Raw genomic sequence first — 23,129 nt, forward strand, 5'->3', positions numbered from 1 at the left:
TTTATTTAGAGCGGCACACACATCCTCGAGCAACTAGTTGTTACTTGACAATCATTTGCCAGGGGGTTTCAGGTGGAAAAAAAGGAAAAGGTCAACGCGTGTCATTCCTCCGACACCCCGAGGGATACTGGAGGCGGGCTGCTCAGGGATTGAGGGATTCCTCACCCTCTTCAGCCAGGGAACGGGAATGCAAGGATGGGTATAGTTAAGGATGGCAACGGAAGGAATGGAGTTAGGGTACTGAGAGGGAAGAGTACTGCTCCAGCATTCGCCTCGTAGATTTCAACCCAATGCTAGCATTATGCGGTGGTTATCCAATACTTTTCAGTGTGCATGATAGCTTTGTTTAGAAACGTCTGAACGTGACTTTGAAAATGGGTACGCAGGATATAAGAAAGGCCGCTTTTGTTAATCAGTTACGTACATAGATTATCGGACCAAAACGTTTACATACATTTTCACTGTTAAAAAGATACACTATAAATAGAACCGAAGAACGTAGTCAATCAATGACTATACCGTCTAAAGTTGATTTGCGATCTTCATCAACAACTTTGAAAAGAAAATTGTAAAATCGATACCATTAATATTTCGTACCTGGTGGCGCACGCCAAAATTTCGGCAAATATTTACGTTTGCATTATAGCGGAGCAAATTTAAATTTTATTAATAAATCAAATTTCCATTATGATTTATGAATGTCACGATTAGTAATTTTGAAGCTCCATTAGACACGATTCTAAACTATCATAAGAAACTATCAAACAGTGATGTTTATATTTGGAACGCCCTGAAAGTAAACAGTTTGCTAGCGAACAATAGGCTTTACGGCATGTAGTCAATTTTAGGATAATATAGACGACATTCGTCAAAATGAATGATAATGAAGAACAAACATGCGATAGTCAATCTTTTGAAAGTCGATAGGGAAGTGTTGCTTTACAGTGATGTAAAAACAAGGATAGGACAGCAATAAATAATGCTTACGTCTCATATTGATAGACGCAGTCGAGTGAAACATTGACGTAATGTTTGTACAATTATGTTACCTTGAAGGAAAAATAGATGCCATTGGGTCTGTGATAAAAATGATTGTTTTTCCATGTTATATCATAAGACATAGCTGTTATAATTTAACAGGTACTTTGCATACGAATATCACTGCTTACTTTCCTACACATGGACGAGAATTGAGTGCACGTCTCTTCATTCAAGAATATCTCTTTCCATGTGTAGGAAAGAAAGTAAGCAGTGATATTCGTATGCAAAGTACCTGTTAGATTATAAAAGTTATGCGCTATTCATGCTTAAATGCAGCATAGGGAAAGAAATAGGTTTATCTACAAACTTTTATTTCTCCTGCAAGGATATGTGAGAAATGAACTGAGGCAATTTGAAACTTGAGCCAATCGTTTTGAAGTATTGTCTTAATATGCAGAACCCAATGGATTACCTCTTTGCATTATTCCTGTTAAAAGATCTACTTTTGCTCCTCACCACCCACAATACACAATATTACAAAAATGTATTTCTATACCTACCTATATCAGTTTTCTTCGCTGCTTTGTGATTAATATACCTACTCTCCATGAAACTGCAGAAAACACGCTAGCCGGCTACGATGTCAATTATGTTAAATCGAAAACGTCAGGAATCGGAAGTGAAACTATTTTCTTTTAATCGAATAACTAACAAAGCCTGCACGCCATGTCTCAATCAATATCAAATCACATTTGGCTTCGGTGTGACAATAAATTAGGTAAGACGAAACTACACCACAGAACATCAACAGGATTAATGCTTTTTTGTTATTGAGCTCAATTAACAACACTAGCCGAAGATTATTTCTATACATTTTTTCTATTACTAACTATTTATTATGAGTAATATTCGTTGATTTTCTGTTAGTGACTCGAATGAGAAAAACTGTTAGTTTCTTCGAAATGTCATATGCTATCTATTCTATTCACACGGGGAGCACCTTAGCAACCAGATTCAGATCCCGTTCCTTTGAATAAAGGATGGGACCCTGTTTAGCGTAAGTTGCTTCACTCTCACCCGGCTCCAGATAACTGTCGCTAAGGACCTGATGTCTGTCTCTGATCAAAGCGTCAGAGTAACAGACCACATGCTCGGTAGTCATCTGCCTCGCCACAGACTCTGCATCTGGGCTCTCCTACAAGCCAAATGTTGTGCTGGTGCCCCGTAAGGACACCTGCGATTTTTCTAATCTTGCTACTATTCAGTTTTATAAGCTTAGAAGACCCAGATTTGCCAAGGGGCCTTGTTAAAAAGGCGCTTGATTGTCTGAGTCTCTGAGTCTGGTTGTCAGTGACAATATGTATACAGCCTGTTTCAGGTAAACAGTTACCTAAACCTATTCAGGCTTACATTAATAAATTGAATCTGAAAATTTGCATACCAACATATTTTTCCTTGATCCAGCGAAAGAAACACAAAGCGTTTCAGTAGTCATGGAACAATGGACTAAGCAACAACGGTCGTTTGCCGTGAAAGCATTCTACCGAAGTGGTAGCTATGTAGCCGCTCAGCGTCGTTTCCAGGCGCATTTTCAAATTAATCGTTATAGGTCGGTGCCTTAAGAGTAAAGTGTACGAAGAAGACCTCACACCATTCGTGATCTCAAAGCACAAATCCAGCGGGAAATTGAGAGAATTCCTCAAGATATGCTCCGTGATAGACAACTTCTGAAATCGCCTGCGAGCATGCCGTGATTGAGAAGGACGCCATCTTGCTAATGTTATTTTCAAAAAATGAACATGTGTTGTTTCTTAAATGGTTTTTAACGTAGAATACGATCATATAAATAAAATTTTGATATCTGCATCCGTGTTTATTTTACATACATTTAAAAAATGCCTATGAGCCTATGACTGTTGACTTGAATTTCAAAAATTATTCCAAAATCTACAGTACTGAGTTGATGCTGATGATGATTATTTTTGTTTTAATGAATATATTGAGAGGTTCCACCTTGTATAAGTGTACATACAACGTAAGACGATGCACACATTTTTGAGAGCTGAAAGTTGTCTCCGACGTCTCTAGCAAAAACCAGGAAACAGGGCAAATTTCTTTATTATTTTATTTGTGTTTTGTTTGCAATTTTTTATATATTTTTTATAATTTTCAATCATTATTTTTGAAATCGACTTGATTGATCTCAATGAAAAATCATACCGTTGATACCGTTAACTTTTATTGTTTTGAAATCGTTTTCATGTTAGGTGTAAATTGGTCGTTATGTTTTTATTGCATGGTCTTGATCTGAAGTGAAATTTATAAATTATATTTGTGGAGGTTATTGAATCGTTTGCTGTACGTAATTTTCCATGTTTCAATTAACTACTTAATAGTATATTAAGATACAAGTGTATAATCAAGTCTTTAAAGCACGCGCAACGAGTTTAAGGGCACGACGCAAAGCGGAGTGCCTTTAACGATGCAAGTGCTTTAAAGACCAATTATACACGTGTATCTTATAGTATTTTTTATTATACCTGCAGTATAATTTAAAAATAGGAAATACAATGAAATCATATTGACGTTATACTCGAATACATGTCTAATTAAGTGGGCTGGGTGTTTGTAATTTCACGATTGCCATGGAAATGTCACTTGACGTTTGCTTATAAAAATCATCGTCTTTGCGAATTAAACGATTTCCGTTGAAAAAGATAATACACCGTCCATTAAATCGATTGTTGTGAAATCTAAACAAACGTTGGTAGGTGTAAAATCCAAATCCAGTAAAGCCTATTATAAAGAATATGAAAAGTGGTTAATGGTTTCCATGGATGGAATAGGAAGTTACTTACGAATAAAGTCTTAAATGCATCCGCTGGCATATATGAAGGAAATGTCAAAGGTATTTAAATCTTCTATATTTTGGTGCATTCATTCAAAACTTTAATGCAATGCTGCGATTAAAAAGTGGAACCGATTTGGAAGCATACCCTAAATTACGCGCGTTTGGAAAGCTTCAACCAAAGGATAGGTACAAAAGCCAAAGAAAGGTTCTGCATTTACATAAAGCCACCTAAGAGGATTGTTTATTTCATCCAGATGACAGTTTCAAAAGTCATACTTGAAGTATCGTTACCTAGCAACTTTAAAGCACGTGTGTTTTAAAGGCCCTTTTTCGCACGCATTCGAGTGTTTAAAACGGAGATTGTGATTCAGGTATAATAAAAAGAATTTTATTGCACCAAAGATTCAATCACATCCTATGCACTTCACAATTTTTGCTACCTGCTTACTCTAAAACCTTGTTTTTATCCTTTACTGCAACCAACTTTGTGTATGTGCACTTACTGTTTCTATAATCATTGCTTAGGTAAACATGATAAGTTTACAAATTACTGTGCTAACTAAATTTTTTTGGATTTACTTATATTAATCAAAGGACAAGATTGCTGAATAATGAAATGATGAATAATATTGCACTTGGTATTGAATCAATACTTTATTTCGCCATATGTGGTCTTTGCGATAAGAAGTTTTATTGTCAGGCGAAATTTAATTAATGTGGTTCGGATAAGAAGATGCAGGTAGTTTTGGAAGATGTGCCGTTCTTGAAGTCTAACTGTGATTAGCGGCTTATGTGCAAATTCATAAAGAAGGAGATTATTGTTTGGTGGAAGTGATGGATCATTTTAATACGGGAGACAATGTTTAAACAAGGCTTTTTTATTTGGTGACGGTTGGACTGCGTAATTTTTGGTAAGCGATTATTTTGGGCAGTCGGCCATATTTGTTTAGTTGGACACGTCATGACGTCATTAATCGTTATTATGATAAAGTTGTGAGAAGTGAGAAGTTTTTAAAGCTTTTTGTCCATTAACTCTAGTATGAAGCCTTTCGATAAGGTTTGTCATTCTGTAAAGCAAATCAAGCCGCCAAATTTTGTCATCTAATTCAACAAACTAGTTTTTTGTCATCAAGATCCAGTTTAATAAACCAAAAGTGGAGTTCCTGACGCTCTCAGCGTGTGTTTGTGTCAGTTCTAAGTACGCCTAAATATCGCAAAATTTTTACGACCAGATTTATTGGAATATTGAAAAACTGTAATTGAGATTTCTTTAGTTAATTGCCTGTCGACCGCTTGCGTGCGGAGTACGTGTAAAAATAGCCTCTAAACGTTTTTCTTTCCTCCGGCATTGTTGTTTGTCAATTAATTAACTGTGTGTTTAATCGAACCGAAAGTGCGATTCAGGTAGTTTTCATTTTTTTAAAAAAATATGTCAGGTGTTAATTAAAATTTGATTAGTAAATTCTTTGGAATTGTCGGGAGTTGAGCGAGGCATGGTAGATTTCATAAATTTTCTAAATATTGAATCATGAATTTCTCCATTTTTGGTAAATCAACCATGTGCACTTTTTATGTTGTCGCAAAGCAAATGGGTGCTCTTTTTTTTAATATCTGGAAAAACATAGGCATTGAAACATAGGCATTGCATTTGAAAAACGATTAACGTGGAAGCGATACCGGAGTTTGAATACACGATCGGATAGATCGTAGTGTCGGATATAAAATTATATTTGACAAATTTTTCTTGTCTCGCCAAGAGATATTAAGGTGAGCATCTTATCTCGAACGAACTGTATATTAAGACTTAAGACCTTCTGCAAAGGCACCTATAAAAAGCATTATACGGGCCACTCTGTAATTGGTCGCAAGTCTGTTGAGGGCCCAGAACAAGAGAGGGATAATAAATTAAATAAATTAAATAAGTTAAATAAATTAAATAAATTAAATAAATTAAATAAATTAAATAAATTAAATAAATTTAATTAAATTAAATTATTATGAGAAATTACGAATTTTTTGTTTAATTGTGTGGACCAACTGAGTTATACAAATTTAGTTGCAATTTCATTTTGTTTTAAAATCTAGTTATTGTGGCTATTTCAAGTAGTAGAGTCTAGACATTCTGGGTCACATTTGAACATTATGTAATTCTATGTGAGTCATACCGCTCAGCAGGTACCCAAGTTGCACAGGAATATTTACTTATGATGTCATGTTCATACAATCACTTACCTGTACTTTTTAAGATATTAATATAGTTCAAGTTAAAATGTAGATTGAAGAAAACTTTTAGGAAGTCCCGTGGTTTAAATTGATCGATTGTCTTAACAATTTACCAAAACCGTTTATAATTAAAATATCATAAAACGTAAAAATCAAGTTCCTGCAAGGTTACGTGCGACAAAAAGAATACAACAAATTATTGTAAAACGATATAGAACTGCGTCATTACATTACAACCTTTCAATGGTTGAAAACATTGTCTGATTGATTTGAAATTAACGACCCTATTCTATGACGACACATGTCATGGATTTCAGGGTATAGGAAGTTTCACCTCAACAACAAAGTAATATTCGATCGCAAAACAATAAATAATCGAATCGAAGGAATATTATACAGGCTGTTTCATGCAAACCGTTATCTAAAAGTATCCAGATTCCCATTAATAATTTAAATCTGAAAATTTGCATACCAATATAGTTTTTATCGAAAGAAAATATTATCATCGTGTCACTTCTGGTTTTCGAAATTTACAACAAAACTACGTCATTTGATACCACATTTGCCTATACCCAGCATCAAAGTTTTTCAAGTTATTCAAAAAGTTTCAAAATGTTTTGACGTTTTATTGCTTTTCTTTTGAGTCCTGTACCCTGTACCTATGACTCCATTGACTTGAATTTCAAAAAGTTTTCCAACATCAACAATACTAACTTGATGCTACTATAGCATGATTTAGATTTTGATCGCCATTCTACAGGGTGTTTTAAAACTAATGGTGATTTTTACTAATTTCAAACCTTATCTTTCAAATGGAACCTGCTTTATTTTTTTGCACTGTCAAATGTCCAAAAAATTCGACATCGATAAATTATTAAATTCCCTATACATATCAATACACGCGTTATTCCCTGCGGAAAACTACTGGCTTCAATTAGACGAACATTTTTGAAGATAGGTGGATTGGGCCCAAAGGTCCGTGGCTTTAACCTCCTAGGTTTCCTAAAAGGTTATGTTAATAAACAAAATTGCCCCATCTGGGGTTTTTGAAACCTCAAGAAAAATTTTTAAATAAGCTTTATAATCAGATCGTGTCACTTCGTTGTGTGATTTGTGGTCTGAAGGTAGCAATATGGACCTTCCAACGGAATGAAACTAAATTGACCTCAAATAATATTTATAGTTTAGAAATTCAGATCTTCCACGGACATCGTCGATTCAAACGTTCCAATTGACATTAGCAGAACAAATGGAACGAACCGCACAGCGAAAGAAAGTATGCTCCACGATAAAAAAAAATACTCTCACTCTCACTTGTTAGAAAGAGTATCAACTATAAGGGGAGGTCAAAGGAAGTATAAGTGCCCAAATCATGTACCAAAAAGTCGTCTACTTAATTTCTTTGGATAGAGGAAAACGAGATAATAAAATGACTTCATACATCACAGGAAAGCTCACTCGCATTCTTTCAAATTAAATTTGTTTTTTGTGAAAGTCGAATATTCTGTAAGTAGTCTGGAATAAAGCCGGTAAAAACATCTTTGAAATAACTTTAGTGGGTTAAACTGCTTAACTCGACTTTAATCCTCCAAAAAGCTGTGCTGTAAATTGAGTACATATACATTTCAGATTTGTTATACCTATACCAGTTTACCATCCGAAATCCCGGAAATCTATAGAAAATAGGAAGAACTACTTTAAAAGCATTAAGTTGTAACGAGCCTCTGTATGCACATCAGAAAATGTACAGTTTAGGAAAAATGCATAATCTAAAAATACACACGCGATCATAATCGTTGCTAACATTTCATTATCGACATATTCATGAAGCGCAAAAAATGCTTCGTCTAGTTTTATTATGAGCATTATTGTGTTAAAAATTGCGATATTCATAATCATGACACCCGCAACAAATTGAATACATTTCAAGAATAAGGGTGGTTTTTACAAAAACCTCATAATGCCACTAACTCAATTCAAAATAATAAGCAATTACGTTTCATTCACATTTTTGTTTCATTGAATGCACGTCGAACTTTAATTAACTAACGAAAACAGAACGATGTAATAACAATGATCAATTCCGTTATGCTCGTTTCGCATTCCCAGGTCGGTATATAAAGTAGGTATTTGATATTCTTCCCCATTGTGCCCTATTTTGAAAATGAGTAAGTAGATGTAACCCTCTTGCTTTCGAATGTAAATGCGAAACGAGCCCCTTTGTTAAATATGACATATAAAGGGGAATCGTAACAATTTCGCTATCAAGTTTAAATAGAAAGCGTTTATATTAGAGTACCTTGACCAAAAATGTTAAGAGGCATTTCTATGTTAGGCAACGATGCTGCAAGGGAGTATCGATTTTGCTGTATACGTTTACGTCATCTCCTTGTAAGGTATTATCTCGCTTCCGTTTGTACGTTTTTAAATGAAGTTCCGTCCCAACGCGGTGACTGCGACAAAGATAACGTATAAATTAGCATCCTATCCCAATCCCAGTGGATGGGAGAATTAACAGTCTTCAGTAGACCGCAACCTAAATATACAGTTGGGTCACGCCAACGTCCGTAATTAAATATCGAAAAAATGTAATGTTTGTTCTATATTTAGTTACGTTTATATTTTACTTATTTCCTTGTTTAGTAAAACGACAATCATCTGTAATTAGGACGTAAAAGTTTAATAAAACATATGCTAACACGGAATTAATATTTTTAAATTTCACCTGAACATGCATAGATAGACGATATTAACGTGTTTCCTTGATCTAGTTAAACAATAGGTTGCGACAAATTACAGCTCGTTCATTTACCCCGAAAATTCCCCATTTTTGGGGTACGGAACACTTACAATTTATTTAGGTAGCAAACTTCCATAACTTATTAATATGATAAACAAAGAAGTATTGAAAGGTACTTCATTCATGAAGTGGATGGTGAATGACCCAAGGGTTTACCGCGTTCCACTGAAAGTAGGACAATTCGATGAACCTTATTGCTGAAGCTGCCCTGAATTGAAACAGTGACGTAGTTCACCCTGTGACGTCAAAGGACGGTGTTATAGGATACCGTTTACGGAAGTAGGTTAGCAGGTTTTTCAATTAATAAATATTGGAATAGCTGTGACGAAGCACCAGGATTTCCTTTGAGCTTAGGTTGGTATAAACCGAGAGATCAACCAACCCTTTAGGCATAACGCCACGTAATTATTATATCAGCTGGTTTTAGCGGAAAGTTTTATGTACCGTCCTAGTTATATGGTATGGTGATAAACTCCCTGAACATTTCTAAACTTTAATTTAGTATGACGTAGCGGTCACCTCGCTAACATAGCGAGACCCAAATTGCAATACTTCGTTACGAGAGAAATTAGTACTGTGAATTTAAACAAATACAATAGATGACAAGACAATGCACTGACGTATGTAGTACACAGAACAAAAAGTTTTAGTTGCATTTCGTCCAAATAATAATAAACACGGGGCACAAGGTGGATTCACAATCCACCTTGCTGAGGCATTTGCGTATATGATGTACAGTAGCGGCCAAAAGTTTATCACAATTTAATTTTTTCATTGTAATACTAGCATTTACTACGGTTGGCAAAAAATATTATGTTCTTTAGAATGATATGAAAAACCAAAGTTCGCCACAGCCTTTGAAGTAATTGGGGATTCAAAAATCAAATAAGAAAAAATTCGTTAAGCCGCTTGATGAGCAAGAGGCGAAGAGTGCACTTTCAAGTTTGTTTTTTTGGATTTTAATAGCCCTTATGGACATCTCATGCCTTAACGAGAATACAAACATGAAATAATTTTTAATTTCTGATCGCATGACACCAATACCAAGTCTGTAAGTGGTGTAGTTCCGGAGCCTTTGTGACTTACACAGACAGACAGACATAAGGAGAATAAAAGGGCAATTTTTTATCTTTTTGAAAGTGAAAGTGCACCAAAATGGAAATATTAAATAAAACACATTTAACGAGGACATAAACGTATTAAACAAACCTTCCCATTTTAGGCATCGGAAATATTATCGGGCATATGACCCCCTATACTTTGCTGGCACTCCAAGTGTTTGAATTTCGCCGAAACTCGTCGAATTCATCGATATTTCGGGATTTATTGACGTAAACCCATGATTTGAGATAACTCCAAAAGAAGAAATCGCGTGGAGTTGAATCTCACCGAGAATCTCACGGCCTTGGTGGATGCGGGAATTTCTCACGGAGCAACGCAATGGTTTCAGCGGAGGTGTAACACGTGGCGCTATCTTGATGAAACCATAAGAGCTGAATGTCCATTGCATCAAAATAAGGCCACAAACAATCCCTTATCAACGTACGGTACCAGGCTCCGTTAACTGTCATAGATTGTCTGATCCCCAAATACGGCAATTTTTTTCTTGACAAAGCCGTTTAGTTGAAATGTGCCTCGTGTAAGTGCCTCGTCACTGAAGATCTTTTCCTCGCAAGTCATCATCTTCATGTCTTAACACAACCCAGACAATAAAATGATTGGGTGCTTTGGAGGCGGGAGAGGCAAAATTTTTTAGCACCCATAATAAGTTAGGTCACTGTGTGTGAATTTCAATGTTCTTTACGCGTAAATGTGGTCGTTGAGGTTGAACACAATTTCGATCATGATTGTGTTTAAGAATTATTTGTTAATGTCAAAGTTTCAAGTTTCAATAATCGCATCGTATTTTGATTCCATTTTATTAATAGTTCATTTAGAATGATTGCGGAAATACTGTTTTGTTAAAGTTATCTCATTTAAATCCGGTCGTTGCGATAAGAAATTTTTATCGCTCCGTAAGCTAATTAAGTTAGATAAGCAGATGGTTTTCGCCCACGCAAACTCAGATGTTAGTGATTCGACGAGAAAGTAATTTAGGAGGAGATGGTTCAGAAAGTTGAAGAGAAAGGGAAACTGTTTTAAATAGCAGAAGCCACGCTTGGTGCGTGGTATGTGTACTCTGGCCCTGAGTGTCTATTTTTCTTTCAGTTTCATTACTTTTTCCATAACAGATGCATTTTACCATTGAATTCGTGTAAAGTTGGTTGCATATAATAGCAATCTATTCCATGCATTGACATGTTTTTTTTAAGTATACATACCCCATATGTATAGTTGTAAACATTAAAAAAAATCCCTGTAGATATTATTATTATTATCCCTCTCTTGTTTTGGGCCCTTAACAGGCATGCGCCCAATTACAGAGTAACCCGCATAATGCTATTTAGAGGTTATGCTCACCATGAGACAAAGGCGGTCGCAGAACACCTGATATCGGTCTACAATCGTATGGTTTAATATGAAAAACAAAAGTCGTATAATTTTCATTTACTTTAAGGTGATTTGAGGAAATGATCGAAGGCATTTTTATTAGCAATAACTAAAAAATCATGCTCATTGGCGTCACCTGTGTCAAAAGTGTGTTTGAGACTCATTGAGAAAAATAAGCAGCGTGCAAAATAAGAATACTTTTAATTTGATAATCATTTTCCTTTTCGAGCTAGATTCGTTAGTAGCAACAGTCATACATCATAATATCAAATTGTATGTATCTATGGCAGAAACCGCAGCCTTCATCGATTTGTATGTCGTGCTGTTAGCTGTAAGTTTCTGATCATAGAGATAAGGTGGTGTGCCTACGTAATAAAGTAGTGTTAAAATTGTAGGATATAGACAACGAAATTGCTACAGGTAGAGATTTAAATCGTGTGAAACTACCTGGCTTATGGCCAAATTCTCATTGCCTTCTAAGCGAATAAAAGCTTTCTTTTCATATTCAAAGGTGTGTAGGTAGGTACTAGAAGTGCAACAGATGTAACTCGAGTCTTATTCTTTACATTCAGATCAGTAGAAAGACGTGTATTTGCAATTTGACGACATCAGACTGGGAGCATGTGAGTGCCATTTATTTTCAATTGAACATTCGTGTTAACGCGACATGACCTCATACAATACAATGTAAATGATAACGAGAACCGTCTGTTTATGATTGATATGCCCCAGTAGTGAAAGTTAACTCGCATTAACAAGTTGGATATATGGTCCTGAATAGAACAATTTTGATAATTGCAAAGCTTCTTTATGACCTTATTTGTCTGGTTGTCTGTCACGATAACTTAATAATGAATTGAAATTTTCGAATTTTGTTTTCGAGCTACCACTTAAATAACTTCTAGATGATCAAAGTCAAAATGATTTAGGAGCTTTGGCTCCTTATGATCGCATTTGGTCATGTTACCAACGAAATAAATGCATAATAACGATTCTGACGACCAAAATTTTATTTGCGTGAGGAGAGAGTATTGCCTCCCAGTGCAATTTTATTATTCATTATTAATTCATTTTTTAACAATACTTTCGTGTTATTTACCAATACAACTTGCAAATTTGCATAATTACCTCGAGACAATAAGTACTACGGCAATTATTCCTAGAATGGTATTTTTTCCGTAAGGAAGCAAAACGGAAATTAGAAATACTACTTTACGTATGTATATTAAGAATGAGGCGAATAAAACGAGTCATTGTAATTAAAATGAAAGCGGAGGGAGGGGGAGGGTTAAGTACTTATGTCTACCAGAACCAAATGTTAAATAACAAAAACCCTATACTAGCGCTAGATAGATATTTATATAATCCAGTACCTATAGTAAACTACAGCGCTAATTGAGAGGGAGCCATCTTCGCGCTGCTGACCAAGATTTTCGCAGCATTTCCAAGAAAGAAAACGTGACAGTTGAAAATTCCCACGACAGAGCATAACCCTGTTACGACGTAGAATAACGTGGCGTTTTAGTAGAAGATATTACACTATATAGAGTCACTAAAAAACAACATATCTACAGAATACATTATATACAGCGCGTATCAAACTACTAAGGAGTAGCGGGAATATCAATCTGCCTACTCCTGGGGTTAATCCGAAGACGCTCGGTCGTTGGATCATGGATGATGCTAGTGGTTTTGGTGGACACTTACATAGGCCAGCCACCGCTAATCCCTAGTATAGTAAGGTCCGGCTACTGAGTAAGGGTACCACACACGCGGATTCTGTGACCGGTCCGTGCAGAGCACAGCTGGTAGTCGAACTTAATTTCCACATAGGAGAAACAATCAACTAGAAGCCACGTCCAGAAGTTTGGCCGGTCTGTGTGCTTTTAACCATATCCAAGTCAAGGAGGCGGATTCAAACCATTCTACATCGAAGCAGCGACCAAAAAGCATCTAGTGCATAAACAATACAGGTATTTAAACAATTACAATTTTATTGTATCGTCCTTTCTTTGCCATTCGTTGTACTATTACCTTCATTTTATTGTGATTATTTACGAAATAGCGTCGTAGTCATTTTATTCCAACGATAAAAATTCCTTGTCTGTCTTTTCCTTCTTTATAATCCCGAAAAAATCCTTTAACTTGGAACCAAACCAAACGTTTAGGTAGGGTAGATCAGCTGACGTGCGCCTTTTTGCGCCTACTTTGTATATCACCCATTAGGTTTTTTTTTTACAAATCTGCAAGGTGACAGCTTAGGGGTGTATGATGATGCAGTGACAGGGTCGGCGGTCCATACCGTTTCTTAGTAGCAAGCCGGCTACCTTTTTGAGGAGCTTTTCCCCGTCAATTACTTTAATTTAGTTGCTCGTAATCTCCATTATATATTTAAAAATAACGATCCAATTATAAATTATCATGAGAAAATAATACCACCGATTGTAAGGACTACAATTTTCGATAGAGTAGTGAAACAATAAATATGTCATTCATATTGCATAGTAAAGGAAGATTTATGAGTATATTTTATGGTTTACTATAAAAAATCACCTTGAGTAGTTTTGTTCCCAGAGAGAGATACAAATTTTTAATGGATTAAAACGCAGTTAATTGTTTCCACAGAATTAATGAAGTGATTAGGCACGATTTTTCAAAACAAAAACAATATATCTAATCCTTAAAAAGTTTCCTTGAACATGACAAAAATCATAAAATGTTACATGATTTTTGAATGGATTTCCGAAAATGTAAAAGATTTAGTTATTCTATTTACAAAATTCTCACAAAATACAACTTTATATAGTTAGATAATAATATAAAAAGCGTAGTAATAACACTGTCAGTTATTTATAATAATTTATGAATCATTAAAAATGGCATGTTTACCTCTCCCACCTCGAGCTTGTTTTCCTAATTAAATTGCCCCACATTTGGTATCTATTGGTTAAACTATACGTGGTAATCTAAAAGGCACAAAATGCAATTCGTCCACATCGAGCTAATGCACAGATAAATAACGAAATCTTTTTGTCATAAATCAGTTAACGTCTTGGGCAAAAACAGAATGAGTTTCGACGTAGGTATGTCGAGTTAAAATATGCTTAAATGATAAATTTCAAATTATTCCCATTTTGTTCACCTACGAACTCATCCAAGCTGTAGATATCTGATAGATCAATGGTCTAACGTAAAAAATTTCTTTCCTCTTTCGAAAACCGTGCAGAAGCTTTTCAGCTTAAATAAAGTAAAAAATACATCAAATCACACACTCAAAATACAAATGCATTTTTTAACAAATTTCTTACCTATCTACGGAGGAAACCGTATAAAAATCGAAAAAATGTATTTCACTAAGTAACCTCCATCTGCACTAATAGGTTGCTACAGACTTGGCCCAGCTTTTTTGTGAAGCTACGGTAATGGCTTGAGCATGTGGACCCTCAAATTTTGTTGTGCGTCGGTTTGCTTTAAGAAACTTCTTCAAGCGTTCAATTGGGCTGGGCTTCCATAATGTCACCATTAACCGTGGCTCCTTTTGCCAACTATAAGCAAAACGCCCTCACCGTCCTGAAAAATGGTTCCAGACAAAGGCTGGGTTTTTATCCTTTTTGGAGGTAAAGATCCCCTATAGTCCATTGCATTGCTCCCATTTTTGGAAAGGTCTCAAAATTATATACGTCAAAGTAATTACCATATACGGGGTGTGAATTTTAAAACTTGCAATAAGTAGCTTTTTAATGAGGATGAATCAATTAATTTTTGATTTTTGTAGTGTATACGTATATCTTTATAAAAATACTATATATAAAATAAGAAAGAAGAAACGGAGGGTGAATACATATACATAATCGTGAGTACTTACACTAAAATCTCTAGATGAAAGTGAACAAGATCGTTGCTTGCCCCAAAGCCTTTTCCTAAAGCACGAATTTCTCTCGCTCCATGATTGCAGAAATTATAATCCATAAATCTAAAACAAGAATATAAGAATTCAAAAAACGACACTGAGGTGCACTTTATATAATTAAATTTATTCTCTTTTTATATAAAATTTAGCAAGTTAAAACCAAGGCACTCCTACCTATTCAATTTGCCACAAGATTTTACTTCGTGCTAGGTTAAATGTTAAATACGTACTGACGTGTAAATGAAATATTAATTATTATGTAAAAAACATTGTAGACTTTTTCAACATAAATTACCCACAAATTTCAACACACGTGATAATATCAATGTTAAAATTGGAATAATAGAGGATTTTCTCACACAGCGCCATGTTTCGATTGTACCTCTATATAAAGGTACTTTAATCGTTCAACTTTTTCCACATTATTTTGAGGAATGAGCGAATGCACCTTGAACATCTGAAACGTTTTAATCTGCGTCAGTCGTTTTCAGGAAAACGCTTTTCACCGGAATTAGAAGAAACCGTAAATCAATTTTAATCTAAAATTAGTTAAGTCCAAATATCTTGAATCGGTAACCTTTGTAAATTGGAAATAATTACGTTGTTACCAGAGGTTATACGTATATAATTTTGATTAATGGTGTATAGATATAGGTATACAAGCAATATTCGAAACGACTCCTACAAATTCTACCTACGCTATTCTTATCCATATTTCCAAAGGCGGAATATTAGGTTTTAGAAAACAGCATTTTATTCCCTTTTTATTTGTTTCTTTGTTTTATTGCAAGATGTTTAGGTGAGAATGTGATGTAAATTTGCTGTAAATTACGGTATCAGATTGTTTAATTTTTTCACGTATTTTTAGTACTTCAGTCCTGCACAAAATAAATTTCTTTTTAAATGCGATCAAGGCACAGACTGGAGAGGTCAAAATGATGAATTGTGCAAGAGAAAATAATACTAGTTTGTAAATAAACTTGAATGAACGGAAAATTTGTTCCTATTTAATATTCAGTCGGCTTTAATTTAATAGTAAATACCATCAAGAAACAAATAAACTAATAATTTAAAAAATGACTGCACAAATTTTCATTTTGGTCCACTTTCTACAAAAACTGTTCATTTTAGATTTGGAGATGTAATTGCAAACTGCCCTTATTTTCCAGTGTAAAATAAGACGGCAAATATTCAATTTGTATATGCAAAAACGGTTTCCAACCATAACCGCACTTTATCAACGTCTAAAAAACGCATATTCCATTTTAATAGAAATGAATGCAATAGCTCCTAAAGAAGCTAAATATCTATACGTCATAATAGAGAAACAGGTTCGAATGTATTTTTTACTGACGAAACCCGGTGTGGCACAAACTATTCAAAGAAATTTGGTTGGGTGGAATTTGAGACACCGGAAAACCGAGTTAGCTTTGGGTAACAGTGTAACACCGAGGAACAATTCAAGAAATAAATGGATACAGAGGGAGGAATACTTGACATCGGTAACGAAAATGGTTGTTTAGCAGGATGTAGCAAATGGTTCATTACATAACGAAGCACCCGTTTTCGTACAGGAATTATATCAGGATTAATAAACACACGGTACATTGACTAAATCAAACGAGCGCTTCCTTATGAGAACTTCCGTAGCTATGCATTTCTTTTCTAGGGATTGGAAATAGAAGGTAAAAGTAATGACTTTAATTTGTAGCGCCGCTTGGGCAGCCGATAAGGAAATCAAGATACTGCAACTAATTTTCAGTTTGTAGCCGTTCCCGTACAGATATTTAAATTATCTTTTTTTGTGTGACGTGAAAAACGTTTGACATTTTATTTCTGTTGATAGGTAACAAAATGTCACTTTTTATGATATTACTTTTTTCCCGGATTACGTTGAAAAGGTAGATAATTGAATTCTAACCGACAATTAATTAACCTCTTTCACTTTGTCGGGTTTTACTAGATTATTTATTATTTTTTTTATTTGAATTTGATATTTATATTGTCGTGTGATTAATTAATTAGGAACGTACATATAGGGACATACTTCAGCACGCTGCATTGGTAATGGAATGGCGCCTCCTAACAATCAATCATTTGGCTAATTGCTTCATTAAAAATTCAACCACCAACAAAATGTTTTTTTCCAATTATTGAGGAGTAAGTAGTACACTATACTAGAATGGAAAATGTTTTATGAATGGGTCGTTATATTTCAGTTTATTAATTGTACATTACGAGGGTGGGTCTATTTATAACTTGGTTTGCATTTATCGTTTTTAAATTCTATGTGAACCTAGATATACATATTTCTGTCAGTATTTCTCCGATTGAATCTGAAAATGACCTTAAGATTAAACGAAATTCAATACTAGTGGCGGTCGAGTCACCTTTGGAAGTGCAACTTAAGTACAATTTCCCATGTAAACAAAAATTCTAAAGGTGACTCGACAGCAACTCATTTTTGATCGCATAGTACTGTTATACAAACGGAGAACCTTGACCTAACCCAAGCTGTGGAATTCAAAGAAGATGCGTGTGCTACCGTGAAAAGTTTCCGAAACAGTCAAAAAACAGACAAAATTTTCAACAAAACCAATGACTTTTGATACCATCAGCGAACATTCTCGAACAAGTAAAACCAAGCAAAGACAACGACGGATGGGCGATTTTATCGTTGAGGGAAGCTGCGGGACACGGAACGAGTCGACGGAGAAGAGAATTTCAGAAGTGCCATTTTTTATTCTTGTTTGGATCGAATGATATCAGAGCGATTCAAGCCTGTGATCCAGTTTCATCAAATTTTGTTTCATAAGTAGGAAGATTTTGCAAAATTCTACCAGGTTAATTTGAGTAGCTGCGAAGTAGATCTTACCAGAAACCATCTAATCAAAAAAACTCTGAGGATAAAGGGCTAAAGGGGCTCATTGATGCATTTAAAGCTTCTTGATGCACTGATGTTTTCCATCTTAAAGATGCTGCAGATTTCCCTAACTATACCTACCTGCCAGCAGCTGCTCTATCGAGCGTCCTTTCAGCGCTTTGAGGAGAGTTCATACACGATTGAGTTGCCACGGGCCAAGAAAGACTAGAGGACCTATCATGTCGATCGAAAAGTGTTATAGACATAATCGCTGTAGAGGCGGTAATTGACCGTTTCGTAAACAAGGAAAGGAGAAGGGATGCGCTAATCCTTCCTTCTTATTTTTGGACAACGGCTGTATGTTTAGTTAAAAATTAGAATCAAGTTGTCAGTGTCTTCTAATTACAACAAAAAAATCAATAAAAAGTTCTGTGACCTAGATCTTATAAATGCTATGTTCCCTTCATAAGTACCTATCTAACAACTAAAGCGTAATGTTATAAAATTGTGTCGCTTGCTAACCACGAAGATAAAATCGACACCCTTGAATAGTGCTTGACATTTTTGCATCGATCCTCATCTTTAATGGCAATACATCAAATGCAATTTCCTTTACCATTTCCATTTTAATAAAAAAATGATTCAATTTTATTCCACTAAATATAGCAAAACGCTACCCCTTAACATCTGTGAGTAAATGCAATTTACATATTAAACTGAGGCACTTTAATATCGATAAGTAGGGTTCGGGCAACTGTTTTGGGAGTATAATGTCATATAGCATCGAAATACGAAAGTAGTTAACATAATGAACACAATATCTTCGTGCAAAAAACAGCACATCTTCAAATTGTCACGTCTAATTTACTTTTTAAAAATTACGAACACAAATTTTTATGGGTCATAATACAGCTACCTATTTATTTATGAAGGGGGGTCTTTATCTACGGGAGAAAAGCTTAGAAAGTAATTTATCATCTGGGTAAAGAACTAATGGCACACGAGTTAAATACAATATTTTATCCAAAACCGCTCAATAAGCAAGTGTTTCTATAAACGTATAATTCTTGCACTAAAATTTTATTGGACGGTTTAGGGTAAGGGAATTAAATGTGTATTAAATTCCTGTATACCTACCTACAATTGTGGATTAAGTAACTTGTTTTAAACGCTCTCCGTTGGGAATCTGGTAGTTTTGTTTTGTCCAACTTTAGCCTTGGATGATAAATGACCGTAAGTATTTTAATTCATTAATAACATTTGTTATATGTTCATGTTTCATCACGGCATAGTTTATTCGGTGTCACTTGTATCAAATTGAAAGCGTTTAATACGACATTAATGGTATTACAAGGTAGATCTTTTGTAATATGCGTGTGCCTCTGCTTTCCAATTTCACTAGTGGTGGTTACGCATAAATAAATCACAAACCATCAACTTGTTTCCAAATTTTAGGTTCAACAAACTACAAATCAATTATTACACGCGGCACGGTTAATCAAATATGTGCCTAGAGTCAGTTCACTTTCGAACTTTTAACCGAAAAATGCACCTACAATTAATTGCTATGATCAAGTTAGTTACATAAGGAGTAGTTAATATTGTGACTAGTAATGTAACAGTCTTGTTTATTGAGATAAAATTATTTTCTTATATGGTAATCATTTATAACACAATATCAAATAGATTTGTTGCTAACCCAACTGTAGGACTGAAAAGTGTAAACTGTTTAGCATAAACAAGTTATAAATAATTTAATCACCAATTCCGAAGTAATGAGTGATAATATTTTTAAAACAAGAATAGGTTTAATAACAATTTCTCTGTCAGGAATGAACGAAATAAAATTCTCACAATGGAGAGAACTACCGGAAATTTGACGTGATTGATGATGTAGTAATCATTAAAAATTCAACAGGAAGGGGACGAGGATCTAGGCTAAGTCGACATCATTAACCATTAACGAGACAACTGAAAGTGGAAGTGTCGGGCATGACGGCACGACGAAATTTTACTCGTAGTTCAGAGGTAATTGGTCTTCGAGGCTCCCTTTTACCTTGCAACCTACATATAAGTTCAAAACTCACAAATTTATCCATTAACTAAACAACAAACGTTGTAGCTTCACGAGAAATAAAGTAATATACGTAGACGGATTGAAGTAACAAATTCAGCCTAGCCCGAGAAGTTTCAGCACGCGCATATGCAATAAGACTACAGCGAGAAATTTACTAGATCAACAGGCAATAAAGGCCTAGGACAGTAGAAATAAATATGGTCATGAATTGTAATATAACAGCGCCAACATTTTTTCAGAAAGAATTTCAAAATTGTGGAATTTTACATGCAACCATTTATGGGTCGCCTACGTCCATTTTCAGCGATTTCTCTTACTAATGTAGTGATTCTCTATTCGATCCAGATTTGGGCGCAGTTCCCCTGACAAGGACAACACATCTCAATTTCACTTATTCAAAATTTTATGATAAAATCTCTCAAACTCATACATCAGCGTACGAAATTGTGGACAAATTCCTCTTGTTGCAGAGAAATGTGTAGGTAGATAATGGTATAAAATTGAGTACATGAATTCGGCGCCATTGACCAACAACGCGCTACATGCCTCAAACGTAACCAGCTAAAAAGAAATTTTCTCTGGTACTTCGTGATATTTTCCAATTTACAAATGATAAAGGATATACCGGTGCGCGGCAACGACGTTTCTTTTTTTATTATTAATACTTTTCCTAAAGCAGATGTTGCGGGGACAACTCTTATAATCGCTGTCAATTCTTCACATTTTTTTCAAAAAAAAACAACAATTAAATGTTTCACTTGGATACCCCACCCATTTTGTAAAAAAAATTCAATTTTACTGCAAGATGGAGCACACTTAAAAAGAAGCGTGAACAATTCTGATCTCGATGAAATTGGGAACCTAGAGAACTTTAATTAAAATAACGGTACCTGCAGATCTATTAATTATTACGAGCAACATTAATAAACATAAGTGATCGGGAGTATCTATGACTCTCTTTGGTAATTCCGAGCGGTAACGTAAGGAAATTGAACCAAAGAACTAACGTGAAAGTCCTCCTATCGTAGTGGTGCACACGATTAGGTTGGCACGAGTCTTAGTTTCGAGCAGCTACCTCCACGTGGTTCCCGCTGGTAACCTTCCTCCTTGTGTGGAAGGGCCAAGTGCTGCGTAAGTACTTACGTCCTAGGCGACAGGGGCTAAAGAAAGAGAAAGCGTGACGCGTATTTTGTCCCAAAGTACTGTGATGTTGTATGTAGCGATTTAGGAACAATTTTTGTAAAATTACATTTTATAAACAATTTCCGTCGTACCTACTTCCTTCTATGTATTGTTTATATTTTTACATATTTTTCTATTTATTTGTTACGGTTTTAATGCTGAAAATGTGCTCACCAGCTGAACACACACCTTCCAAGTGATAGACAGTTCACTACCATGTCACGTACGCTTTTTGATAAACAGAGAGAAATAGACGATCTCCCATACATCACCAGACCAGTGCGCATCCACCTAAGCATTATGCACACAATCAAGCACATGCTTGGCTTGATTGATTAAACAATCGTCCTGATAGTAATTAGTGTCGTGCTTTCATATCTAAAATAAGTACTTAATTAACTATGTATGGCACTTCACTATGCAATAATCTAGTACATTAGTCATGATATCAGAGGATTTTATTTCTACCTATCAAAACCACGGTTGAAGTGCAAATTTCGTGCATACCGATTTGGTAATTTAGTAACTGGTGTATTACAGGGTGGCGAAATTTGATCGTTAGTATGGAGTAACTCTTAAACTATAAGTGACATAACAGTAAAAATTGACCTCACAGCATTCAAGATGTAAAAAATTAATTATCTCAGTCATTCTAGTTGACGGTTTCTAAATGTTGTTTTAGTAAACATCGTCACTGTCACATTTTGTAATCTTTTATTATATCTACATCAGAATCGTTGTTTAAAAGACGCCTGAGCGTGTGAAAAAAGGTGATTAAATCACGCCGGGTAAAGTTACTTCACATGATATGACATATGAAACTATAATCTGAGACTGAAAAAAGTCCTCTCGGGTCGCTTTTTACATTATTTGCAAAATATATCTGTAGCTCGTATCCTCTGTTGGAAGCTTTCACAAATGCACGTGATTTGATTTGGGGTATTATTCCAAATCCGTTCTACTTTTTAATTGTAGCATTACCTACATTGTTTGACGTTTTGAATGAATGCGCCAAAAGGTAGAAGACATTTCCTTTATATATGCCAGCATTACTGATACTTTGTTTGAAAGATGTTTCCTATTCATCCCAGCCAACAGCCTTTCATATTCATAGGCTTTTGCATTTGGATTTTGCAGGTACAAACTTATTCTGCTTCTGCAACAAGCCCCGGAATGGACGGTGTATCTTCTTGAAGATATATTACTTTCAAAGACGCTGATTTTGGTATGCGAACGTCAAGTGGCATTTCCTTGCTAATAATGGAATTTCGAATAGCAGCCTAGTTAGTTAGAAATGTATTCGAGTATACCGTCAATATGATTTTATTTTATTTACCGTATTTTTAAATTATATTGCAGGTATAATGAAAAATACTATAATAAACGCGTGTGTAATGACTCTATAAAGCACGTGCAATGTTAAACTCGTTGCGCGTGCTTTAAAGACTTAACAATACACTTGTTTCTTAATATACTATTCTCGTAAACTTATTACAGAGTTATTATCATGCTTTAAAGAAAACGAAGATATCCCATAAAAATCGAAATTTGTCGATTTCATTTTTATTTTTGCTGATGTAGGTATTTGAACAGATACAAAAAATAAAAAAAAACACTTTCGCATTGCCACTTTTTGTGCTCTACAAGACACCGATTAAATGCATAGGTTTGGTTAAGAAATATCATTAACCTCGAAATTAACTACTTGCTACGACCACAAATATCCACAAACATCAACCGGCAAACAACAGA

At 35.0% G+C, this 23,129-nt stretch overlaps 1 protein-coding gene across 7 annotated transcripts in view; it reads right to left on the reverse strand.

Moving 5' to 3' along the window:
• The window catches only part of LOC116167472 (protein GDAP2 homolog), a 58,045-nt gene that overhangs the window by 24,032 nt on the left and 10,884 nt on the right, over nucleotides 1–23,129 (reverse strand). For 2 of the 7 annotated variants that reach the window (XR_004144541.1, XM_031482838.1), the window contains exon 2: nucleotides 15,211–15,318. The exons of 1 other annotated variant lie outside the window; for it this stretch is intronic. The gene's annotated coding sequence lies outside the window, so the exon portion shown is untranslated. Of the gene's footprint in view, nucleotides 1–12,718; nucleotides 12,870–13,052; nucleotides 13,299–13,379; nucleotides 14,020–14,653; nucleotides 14,916–15,210; nucleotides 15,319–23,129 lie in introns of those variants that run through there. 4 more of the 7 variants (XM_031482841.1, XM_031482842.1, XM_031482839.1 and 1 more) reach the window with 4 other exon arrangements.

Source organism: Photinus pyralis, unplaced genomic scaffold (genome assembly GCF_008802855.1).
Source record: "Photinus pyralis isolate 1611_PpyrPB1 unplaced genomic scaffold, Ppyr1.3 Ppyr1.4_LG3b, whole genome shotgun sequence".
NCBI lineage: Eukaryota > Metazoa > Arthropoda > Insecta > Coleoptera > Lampyridae > Photinus > Photinus pyralis.